Source organism: Sorex fumeus, unplaced genomic scaffold (genome assembly GCF_029834395.1).
Source record: "Sorex fumeus unplaced genomic scaffold, SorFum_2.1 ptg000008l, whole genome shotgun sequence".
NCBI classification, from domain to species: Eukaryota; Metazoa; Chordata; class Mammalia; order Eulipotyphla; family Soricidae; genus Sorex; species Sorex fumeus.
The window spans coordinates 73,328,228-73,339,911 of record NW_026606065.1 but is presented as its reverse complement, the minus strand read 5'-3'; the positions used below and the strand labels follow the sequence as shown (position 1 = coordinate 73,339,911).

At 40.6% G+C, this 11,684-nt stretch overlaps 1 pseudogene; it reads left to right on the top strand.

The window, feature by feature from the left end:
* The first annotated feature begins 119 nt into the window (after nucleotides 1-119).
* On the top strand, nucleotides 120-11,229 carry LOC130018219 (histone H3.1-like; annotated as a pseudogene).
* The last annotated feature ends 455 nt before the right edge of the window (nucleotides 11,230-11,684 follow it).

Sequence of the window (11,684 nt, the reverse complement as noted above, 5' to 3'; positions counted from 1 at the left end):
GCCACTCTGCAGGAGATGCTCCAATCCAATCCCCAATGGTTCCCAGAGGAGCGGGATCTGGTGCGCCAAGGTAGCGCCATTCAGCACCCACTTGCGGAGCATTTGGAGATTTGGTTCCTATGGTGTCTGGGACTTCAAATGGCTGGGTTTTAGGAACTTTGAGCGAAGGAAACCTCACTGATGAGGAGAGGAGGACTGGTGAGCAATGTGTTTTGCGTAGGTTCGTGTGGGGTAAGTGCACTCTGGGTCAACACTGAGTTCACAGCTGCATCACGCTTCAAATGCTGTGGCCTCCAACTCCTCCGGATGAAGGATAATGTGTCCGCTTGTCCCTGTTGATGCCTGAAGGTGAACATTACTAAATGGTTTCTAAAGAGGGTTCACTCTATTTTAAAGAGGTCTTTTTCATCCTCCATCCTAGTGCAAAGAGTCATAAGTCTGCAACTCTGAGGCAATTTCAGGATATTTATCACCATCTCTAAGCGATATTTTTGATGTTTTGTACATTTTTATGGATAGCAGAGTCATCTTCTCCTTTTCACTTCCACAGCACATTCAAATCCAGAGGAATTTAGTGTGAAGGATAGTGAAAAAAGAGTCGGTGAATTGAATGACAGCAGTTCTGCTATCAGCAGAGCGGGCTTCAAGAACACAGGTTCTCCAGTGATTACAGAGAGAGAAGGTAAGTTCAAATCGTGACTTTGAAGGGTTTCCTTTCAAAGTCATCGCAATGCTGTATACCGGAGTGGTAGAGAAAAAGTTGGACAAGTGATCTCCACTCTGTGTTCCCAAACTGTGGTCTGCAGAGTGCTGCTGAGTTAAAACTTTGGAGCACTTCTTATTTAAGCTTATTCTATGTATTTTAAACACTTTACACTTATTGACTTTTTATTCCAATAATTTTATATTTTCTCTATTTCTAGCAGTGATAGCACAGCAGATAGGGCATTTGCCTTGCATGCAGCCAACACGGCCATCTCGAGTTTGATTCCTCTGCCCCTCTCAGAGAGCCTGGCAAGCTACTGAGCGTATCTTGCCCGCAGGGCAAAGCCTGGCAAGCTTCCCATGACTTATTCAATATGCCAAGTTTCCCAATTTTACTGAGCCCGCTCGAACAAATCGATGAACAATGGGAGGACAGTGACAGTGACAGTGACTCTCCATAATAAATGTGGCAGGAAACCAATGAATGGAGAGTTTAAATGCTTGCCCTAATGTTGGATTTAAGGGTTTGTAACCCAGTATCTGACTCAGAAATTACCCACTTTACACTGTCTCTATTAACTCACTCTATAAATGCACATGGATTAATACATGGAAAAGAAGTGTGATTTTGTGATTATTAAAACTAAAACAATGTTATGACTCGAGTACTAAGAATGACTTGCTAATGTGGGACTTGCAGAAGGAAAGAGTCTGTGAATAGCTACAATTAGGCATGACTTCCCTGATGCCTTTTCCAGTTTTTGATTCTGTTTGGCTTTGCTTTGTTTAGAGAATTTAACATCAATATGTCAGTCTATTCATTCTATCTCCTGTGATGCTGGAGGGTTTTAGCTCCTATGCTACTGGAGGTTTTACTTATGCTTATAAGGTTTACTTATAAGGTCTTACTGCACAAGGTTTGTTTGCATAAGGTAGCTCCTAAGGGGAAAAGGCATAATTAATTAGAAGGCATTTTAATGGTGACCTCCATGAGACTAGAACTAGATATTTAGTCCTTTAGACAATGTACCTTACTCTCAAAGATGTGTCTGAAAGATATTACAGATTCAAGCTCTTCTTTACCATAATGGATATATATATATTTTCCCAACCTGTGTTTAATTTCTTCAACTTAAAAATGAGATGACTTTTGGAAACCTCTAAATCTGGACTTCCCTTTTTGGGGGTCAGAGGCATTACTCAGTGTTGTGGGAGCTACTCCTGGCTTGGGGGTTGCTTTCTTCCAGCTGTGCTCAGGGATCAAATCCTAGCCTTCCATCTTCAAAGTATGTGTACTTGACCATTGAGCTATTTCCCTGACCCCTTGAAAGTGTTTTTTTTTAATATTCTCTAGTTTGCAAATCCTGCTCCTAAAACAGGGCGCTTAAAATTGAACATGGTGTTGTGAAGCCAGCCACTATCACCTGAGCTCCACATTCATACTGTCTACTCAATAGGTTTTATGTTCAAAGTCAATTTCTAGACTTGTCTATCTCAAAACTTGGTCTTCTTCCAATATCAGTTTCTTAATAGATGACACTGTTCACTCAAATGCATGCTCTGGCCAAAATCCTTTGTGCCTTTCTTGACTTTTGTTTCCCTCCAAACTTCCAATTCATTAGAAAATCCTATTGGATTACTTTGAAAATATATTCTCAGTTATCTTTTCACTAACTTGGCTATGGCTACTCTATATCATTTCTTACGAGGACTCCTGTAGTGCCTCAAAACTGACCTACCTCCTTCTATCTGTCTTACACTCTGTTTACTGGGGTTGGAGGTGGAAGAAGATTGGGTCATACCCAGCAATTCTTAGTGCATACTCCTGGCTCTGCACTCAGGAATGACCCCTGATGGTGGCTGGGGGATCATATGGGATGCTGGGGATTGTACCTGGATGGACCGTGTGCAAAGCAAACACCCTACCTTGTGTACTATTGCTCTGGCCCCTCTGTTCATTTTTGAACTGGTGTGAGTCTCTAACTTCATAAAAATGATCACATGACTCAAATCTTGAAGATTTATCTTCAAAAATGATTTGCGAAATCCTTATGGTGTCCCAGTTACAATTGTGTAACAAAAATCTTCAAATGGGGCAATATCAGCCAACCATTTTATTATGTGCTTAGATTATGTGGATCCATTTGGACAGAGCACATTCATTTTACCAAAAAAGCAAGCTTCTTACCAAAAAATGTAGCTGAGTTTGGAGATGAAAAACTTTGATGGGGCCTAGAATCATCTGGAGGCTTATTTAATTACTTGTTTACCATGTGGACTAGGATGACTGAGAATCTAGGATTGCTGGCTTGGGGAGTGAAGGGGGCCTAAGTGTGCCCTTTACACATGTCCTGATTCTCTTACAGTTTGAAGGTCTCAGGAGATGATGTGGTAGCTCAGAGTGGCAAATATGTATGGTCCAACAAACTCATCATAAGTCAGATCTACTTTTAAGACCTTGTCTCAGAAGAAAAGCCATTTCCATACTACTTTACTGTTCCAAACGTTGGAAGCCCACCTAGATTCCAAGGAATGTGAAGAAAATCATGCCTTGACACTAAAAATTATTAAAAATTGTTAAGATTATGTTTGTAAACTGGCCACCCTTGACTCATGGAGTCTTAGATGATCTGACTCCAATCTGCTTCTCCAAATTGAATTTTTACATTTTTTCCCATGAAAATTTAGATCATTTCATTACCTTTATTGTTTTTCATTTTTTATTTTAATGAATCTCCATGAGATAAAGTTACTGACTTACAAATTTTTGTGATTACGTTTCAATCAAACAGTGTTCAAGTACCCATTCCTCCACCAGTGCCCTTTCTCTACCACCAATGTTCCCAGTGTCCCTCCCACCACCCTTTCTTCTCCCTGCCTCTATGACAAACACATTTCCTCTTACACTCTCTCTCCTTTTGGGTGTTATGGGTTTTGACATCTGCACTTGTATGTTTATTACAGCACTATTTACAATAACCAGAATCTGGAGAAAAAAAAAACGGGTGCCCGAGAACAGATGACTGGTTAAAGAAACTTTGGTATATCTACAAAATGGAATACTATGCAGCTGTTAGAAAAGATGAAACCATGAAATTTTCATATAATTGGATCAACACAAAGAGTATCATGCTAAGCAAAATGAGTCAGGAAGAGTGGGACAGACACAGGGTGACTGCGCCCATTTGTGGAATATAAAGTAACACAATAGGAGAATAACACCTAAGGATAGTAGAGATAAGGGCCAGGAGGATTGTTCCATGGCTTGGAAACCTATCTCATGTGCTGGGGGAAAAGGCAGGTGGGAAGGAGAAGAGACCACTAAGTAAATGATGGTGGGAGGGATCGCTCAGGATGGAAGATATGTGCTGTTATTAGACTATTATGGACCAAACATGATGGCTGCTTAGTGCCTTTATTGTAATTTTAGTAAAAAAAACCAAGCACACACCAAGTATATTTATATCTCAGGACTGAAGGTTTTCCTTTTTCTCTGATAAGCTCTTTCTTGAGATATCCACGTGATGTGCTCTCTACCTTCCTCTGACACTTTGTTCAAAAATTCATCACTTCAGAGGTCTTCCATTCCTCATCTCCCCACTCCTCCCCTACTGTTTTATTTCCCTTCACATTATTTTATGTAGTTATTATATGTTTCCTGTTTCATGTTAAATAGCCAGCATCGAAAGCATATTGAGATAGTTATTAAATAGATAAAATGAAAGGTGTGATCTAACCAGATATATAGTTTATATCTCTCTCTCTCTATATATATATCCTATATAGCTCTACGACTTTCTCATGACAACTTTGCAGTTCACATCAGGGTGAAATGTGTAGGTGTTTTTGTAAATTCTGGAGTGTAGCTTTACTTTCTGAAAAACTTTAGCGTCATTTAAAAACTTGACAATTTCACAGTAAATTAATTTTTCCAGATCATTTGATGTTAAATTACCCTTTTCAAAAAATATCAAGTTCCTTGAACACCTACTATTTATTCTCTGTTTAGAGAATTATCAGTTTATTTTTGTCTTAATTCGGCTGCTTCTTCATAATAACAGGCAATGTCTCTTGAATCCATGCTAACTCAACGAGCTGCAGCGTGCACAATAATGTGTTTAAGGTAGTGTGTTCAACCTGAGAGGATATAGGCTCCTGGGCAAAGCAATCATTTGCCTTTCAGGTAACGTTTCCATTAACCTAAAGTCAACAGCAACATTTTGCTTATTTATTAAACATTAACACGTTCACTACCTGGGTGCTTTACAAATATTACTTAATTCTCATGATAATGCTATTTAGGTATGTACTATTATTTAGTGTCAGGAACAGTTGGGGACCATCCTGTTAATCGTTGATTGCCTCGAGCAGGCCCCAGTAACGTCTCCTTCATCCTAGCCCTGAGATTATATTCAAGGCTCTTTAGGAGAATGAGACCCATCATTGTTACTGGTATTTGGCATATTGGGTATGCCACGGGGAGTTTGCCAGACTCTGCCGTGTGGGCAGGCTACATTCGGTAGTTGGGGAATTGAGGCATAGAATTGTTGGAGTAGTCTGTTCAAAGCTTTAAGGGCAGAGATGGGTCTCCAATTTCAGAAGTTCAGCTCTGGAGTGCCAGAATTTTCTTTATTAATTTTTGTTTGTTTATTTTTGGGTCACACCAGGCAATGCTCAGGGTTTACTTCTGGCTCTGTTCTCAGGGATCACTCCTAACGGGGTTCAGCTAGGGGGACCATATGGTGTGCCATGGAACGAACCTGGGTTGGCCTCATGCCACACCAATACCCTACTATATTACTCAAACTCCTATATTAATTTTTCATATTATGTTCATAATGTTTTCTAGTCGGTAATTTCAGTGGAGTTCCTAAATCTACAGAAGATTTTTTAAGTTATGTATCTTCTATAGATTTAGGAGTTGATTTACATTCCTAAGGATAGTTCTAATATTTGATGTTAAACAAGATATATGATATAATGTATTGTTTGGTTTACATTCTAATTCTTTTATTTTTTGTTCATTTTTGTTTCTGTGCCACACCTGATGGTACTTGGGGCTTACTCCTGGCTTTGTGCTTAGGGAATCATCCTTCATATAGGGTTTTGGGAATAGAAGCTGGGTTGGCCATGTACAAGGCAAGTCCCTACCCACTGTATTATTATTCTAGCCTTATACTCCAGTTCTTGGTCTTGTATTCTTATAAATGTTTTAGTATGATTATGGAAAACAAAAAACATGGCTGATGACAAGGGAAATTGATTAGATGTTGCTGGCTGATAATTAGAAATTTAGAGAAGATATTTTAAATAATTTTTCCATCTTTTGGTTAGAGCGATAGCACAGTGGGTAGAATGTTTGCCTTGCACATGGCTGACCCGGGTTCAATTCCTTCATTCCTCTGGGAGAGCCTGGCAAGCTACTGAGAATATCCGGCCCTCATGGTAGAGCCTGGCAAGCTCCTCATTACGTATTCGATATGCCAAAAACAGTAACAAGAAGTCTCACAATAGAGACGTTACTGGTGCCTGCTCAAGCAAATAGATGAACAATGGGAGGACAGTGACAGTGACAGTTTCCATCTTTTAACAGTGAATGAGAATTAATTAGTAAGTACACAGATAGTCTTCAGAAAGTTCATTTTTAAATTTTAGTTGCAAACAGTTCTCCCTCTGACCCAAATCTCTGTTGTGAATAATTAAATTTACTGGCTGGATTAAATTTACTGGCTCGAGTTTTTTCTATTTTATTTCCTCTATGTGCCAGCAGGTGGAGATATAAGTTATTGACAGAAAATTTAGAAAAAGAGAAAAATAAATAAAAGCTAGGAAACCAGACCCTGAAAAACTGAATGCTGTTTATATTTTAGAGTCCATTATTACATAGTATTCTGAATGCACAGCGGGTAGGGCGCTTGCCTTACATGCAGCCAACATGGTCGACCCGAGTTCGGTTCCTCCGCCCCTATCAGAGAGCCCGGCAAGCTACCGAGAGTATCTCGTCCACGCGGCAAAACCTGGCAAGCTACTCGTGATGTATTCGATGTGTCAAACACAGTAACAAGTCCCACAATGTTATTGGGCCCGCTCAAGCAAAATTGATGAACAACGGGAGGACAGTGACAGTGACTGATTTTAAACTACTCCATTTCGTTTCCAAGTTGTTTCAAATTATTTAATACAAAAATATCTTAGGGGTCCTCAAAGATTAAATCAGAAATTTGAAAGCAATAAGAATCACAAAGATAGCTATAGAATTGTGCTTTCTCTATGTACCCTCTACACTTGTAGCTCCCAGAGGAGAAATGTGATTTTTCATCCAGAAGAGCCAGAACTCAAAAAATGTTATTTTCAAGTTCATGCCTCCCAAAGCGGAGGGTGGTCAGATGTGTGTGCAAAGGCTCAAAGCTGCATGACCACAATGACACCTTCCCCTCTTCCAGGATAATGATGAATTAGATCATTCTCAGTGGCTGGGTCAGTATTACATACCTCACAAAGAGCTGCTTCATTCAGAAATGAAGCCACTCCTATACGTGGCTAGGCTTTGGGGAAATGTACACATTTATGTTCCTATCAAGTATTTCTAAGCTAAATTACATCCACAAGGTTCCTAGTGTTGATAAATATTCCCCTAAATTATGTCAACAATCAGTATCAGAGCACATGATGGTTTTACATAATCCAGGATATTTCACCAAAGAATCTTAGTTGTAGTCTCAGTGCCATGAATATTATTAATCAACATATATTTTATATTCTAGTATCATTTATGAATATAGATAAAATTTTCAGTGTAGTGTTTATTTACATTAAATGTGTGTAATTCTACCTGGAATATAACTTGACTTTGAATAGCTTTAGGCTGCATTAAGAAATGGTCCCTGGGGTTAGAAAGATAGCTCAAAGGGCAGAGCACATGCTTTTTATGCTGGAGGCTGAGGTTGATTCCCAGCATCACATAGTCTCCTGAGCACTATTGGGGAGTGGCCTCTGAACACAGAGCTGGGAGTAGCCCCTGGATCATGCTGGGTTTTGGCCAAGAAGACACAAAATGAAATAAATCAAACACGGACTCTAATTGTCAACCTAGTACAGGGAGAAAGCAGTTGTGGGAATCAAACCATTTCTCTACTGTAATATCTAAGAGGGTTGCGGAGGGCCCAGTGAGTATGGCCGTGTCAACTCTGGCAACAGGTGTTGATAACCGTGGAGGGGACTGATGATGCCAGACTTTCAGGCATGGAGCCATTCACAGCAGTAGCTGCGTCAGGTTGGCAGGGAGTCTAAAGGTCTAGAAGAGTCTCAGAGTCTAAGGGTAGCACTGCGCTGTAGTACTGCCCTCCTGTTGTTCATTGATTTGCTCGAGCGGACACCAGTAATGACTCCATTTTGAGACTTGTTATTGTTTTTGGCATATCTAATACACCACTGGGAGCTTGCCAGGCTCTGCCGTGCAGGCAGGATACTCTCATTAGCTTGCTGGGCTCTCCGAGAAGGACGAAGGAATCGAATCTGAGGTGACCGCATGCAAGGCAAACACCCTATCTGCTATGCTATCAGTCCAGCCCAGAGTCAAAGGGTATGGATATAATTCCCAGTAGGACTTCTTTTGCCTGTTACCAGGAGGAAACTGAGGCAAAATATTGGGTAAAGCAGGAGGAATTAGATCCACAAATGCAGTGACCAAAGGCTGTAATGCAGCTGGGCCTTCTTGGTGACTGACCATATTTAGGGACAGAAGACTAAGTGGTGGGATGAAGCAGATGGATTGTGTCTTGTTTTCTTCAAGGTTGGCTCCCACTATGAGAAGAATTGAGTCTGCAAGAATAAGACTTTGGCGTCTCTGTCTGGGGACTGAGGAAATAGTACAGCAGCCATTAAAACATGAGCATTGCTTATGCCTGACCCAGGTTCTCTCTCTGACATGGGAACGCTGTCAAGTGTAGCCCTGGAGGTCCCAGCACTACCGGGTGTGACCAGTAGGACATCTTTGGGCCTGAGTGCTGAACTGCTGCTTCATTGATTGAATATGGCTTGGAGTGGCCCCTGGGCCTCCTAGAGTTCTCTCCAACCATAGAAGTCTCCATTTAGAAGAAAGAGTCAAGTCATTAAGAGCTGATGGTCAAATTCTGTGCAATAACCCTTAGGTACAAATAAGTGCTGAAATTGAAATGAATTGAAATGAATCCTTGAAAACTTTAGGTCCTTGGTCACAGGAGCCACGTTTCTGTGGCAGCATTGACTAATACTTCAATTTTTCAGTAGCCAAATGTGGCTAGTGGATCCACTATTGGCCAGAATATTTCAAAAGAACTTCTGGGGCCAGAGGGTAGTACAGCAAGTAAGGTGCTTGCCTTTCATACAGCTGAACAGAACTAAATTACCCAGCACCCCAAACCTGCCAGGAGTGATCCTGAGAGCAGAGCCAGGAGTTAGCATTTCTGGATATGGCTCCAAAACAAAACAAAACAAAAACAAACAAAAAAAACCCCCCAGAAGCAAACAGCCTGTCCCTCAAAAAAACTCACTTCAATCATTACAATTCTAAGCACTACTGTAATCATCACAATTCTAAGCACTACTGTAAGAAGGGGGAGATAGGAGGAGACCCCCAGGGACTGTAGGTGCTGAGTGATCCACGTTCTTGCGTAGCACACATATTCTGAGCTTTTTTTTTTATCTCTTGTCTGTGTGTTCCGGTTCTTGACAGGTTTTTATTAGTTTGTATAAGAGTCTCAAAATGAAACAAAGCATTATATTATTTATTGGAATATATTTGAAATGTCCAAAGACATGAAATCCCAATAGAAACAGAAAACCTTGTGGTTTTCTGCAGGCTTGGGAAATTTCTGAACTCCTCTGCCATTCCAGCTAGCGCCTTCAATTTATTGTCCTTATATTCAACCCTATAACCATAGAGATTTTGCAGCAGTAGCCATGATACAATCCATCTGCAATTACTCCTAAACCCTCCCAGGAAATAATTCAGCCATTCTCAAGATCTGTAATTTATTTTTCAGCCATGCCTACGCAGGAAGCTAGTGAGCCTTTATAACTCCGCTAGCTGTCAGCCTTCCATAGAAAACCACTGTGGGGGAAATTGGTTTCTGAGTTCTGGAATGTCTTCCAAGTTAGTGTCTGTCCCACATGTGAGCATCCAGAACAGGTTGTGTAGGCCCCAGCCAGACTGCAGCCTGTGAAGTGTACCGGAGGTCACATGAGACAAACCTTTAACATTAAAGCAGACACCTGTCAGATTACATGGGATGAAATGTGAACATTGCAAGAGAAATTAGGTAATTTGAGTCTATGGAAAGCATTCTTTTAGTAACTATGAACCTAAACTTTGCTTCAACTCTGTAAAGAATTAGACATGTTTTTCTCAAAACCAGATTCACATTTAGTTTCAATGTTAGTTTTTCTCAATTCTGATTCTTCAAGTAATTTATAAATCTGCACATCTTCCCTATTTTTGATTGTGTTCTCTGTGAGAAATTATAATGGTCAGAAGTTACCAACAACTTCTGTGTGAGGATCTTTGCTAAAAGCTTAGCAATAAATGTTTGTAGTTCATAGTCACCCTAAGAGGCAATGATGTTTTTGACCCCTTATATAGGTGAGGAAACAGGTTTTAAAGAGTTTGAGGTTTTAAAGAGTTTGATTTGTCTGAGGTCACACAGTGGATGCAATAATTTAGAGTTTAAAAATTGTGACATAATCAATATAAATAGTATACTATTACTATAATTCATTTTATACTATATAATTATAACATATATCATTATATAAAATATAATTATATATAATTACGTATAATTATATATAAAATATAATTTTTATTATATTATCAGTGTGTAAATTGTTACAGCAGGCCGGTCACCAGGAGCTTAAGTTCGGTAGACTGGAAACACCTGCATGGACAATTAGAGATCGCCCCAAAAGCCTCCATTTCCCCACTGAGAGCCTGGCAAGCTACTGAGGGTATCCTGTCTGCAGGGCAGATCCTGGCAAGCTCTCCATGACGTATTAAATATGCCAACAACAGTAGCAAAAATGGGTCTCATTTCCTTAACCCTGAAGGAGTCTCTAGCTGAATTGGGAAGGATGAGAAGGCTCCTACTAAACAGACGGCGCCCAAGTCAGTTTGGCGGGAAAGCACCCAGCAAGCAGCTAGCCACCAAGGCGGCCTGCAAGAGCATGGCAGCCATGGGCGGCGTGAAGAAGCCGGACCGCTATCGGCCTGACAACCTAACACTGTGTGAGATTCGCTGCTTCCAGAAGTCCACTGAGCTGCTTATCCGCAAGCTGCTGTTCCAGCAGCTGGTGAATGAGGTCGCGCAGGGCCTCAAGACCGACCTGCATTCCCAGAGCTTGACTGTCATGCCGCTGCAGGAGGCATGTGAGGCCTACCTGGTGGGGCTCTTCAAGGACACCACCTTTTGCATCATCCACACCAAGTGTGTTACCATTATGCCCAAGGACATCAATCTGGCGCGCTGCACCTGTGGAGAGAGGGCATAAAGTTGATGATGCCAAAATCTCAGGGCTGGGACAAATGGAGACGCTACTGTTTCCCGATTGCGCAAATCAGTGATTAACAGGATGACAGTGCTACAGTGCAGTGCCAATAAAATATACTATTTTCTGATATAAAGATAATATTAATCAAGTAATGAACTTTAGATTTAGAACTGGATGAAAATTTGCACCTATATGTTCATGTAACTGCCACCCAGCTCAAGCTATAGGAAACTTCTAGCTGCTTAGAAAGCTTTTTTATCTCCCCAGATTATACCGCCTTCTTAAATAACCACTTTCAAACCTTTTCTTTCAACATCTATTACTTTGTACTATACTTGAACTTCATGCACTTGAATCATAGAGCATGTTGCTGGTGTCTGGCTCAGTAATATATCTATAGGCTTCATCTAGACTGCCTGTATCTCTAAATGTGGTGTAGTATTTTTGTCATACAT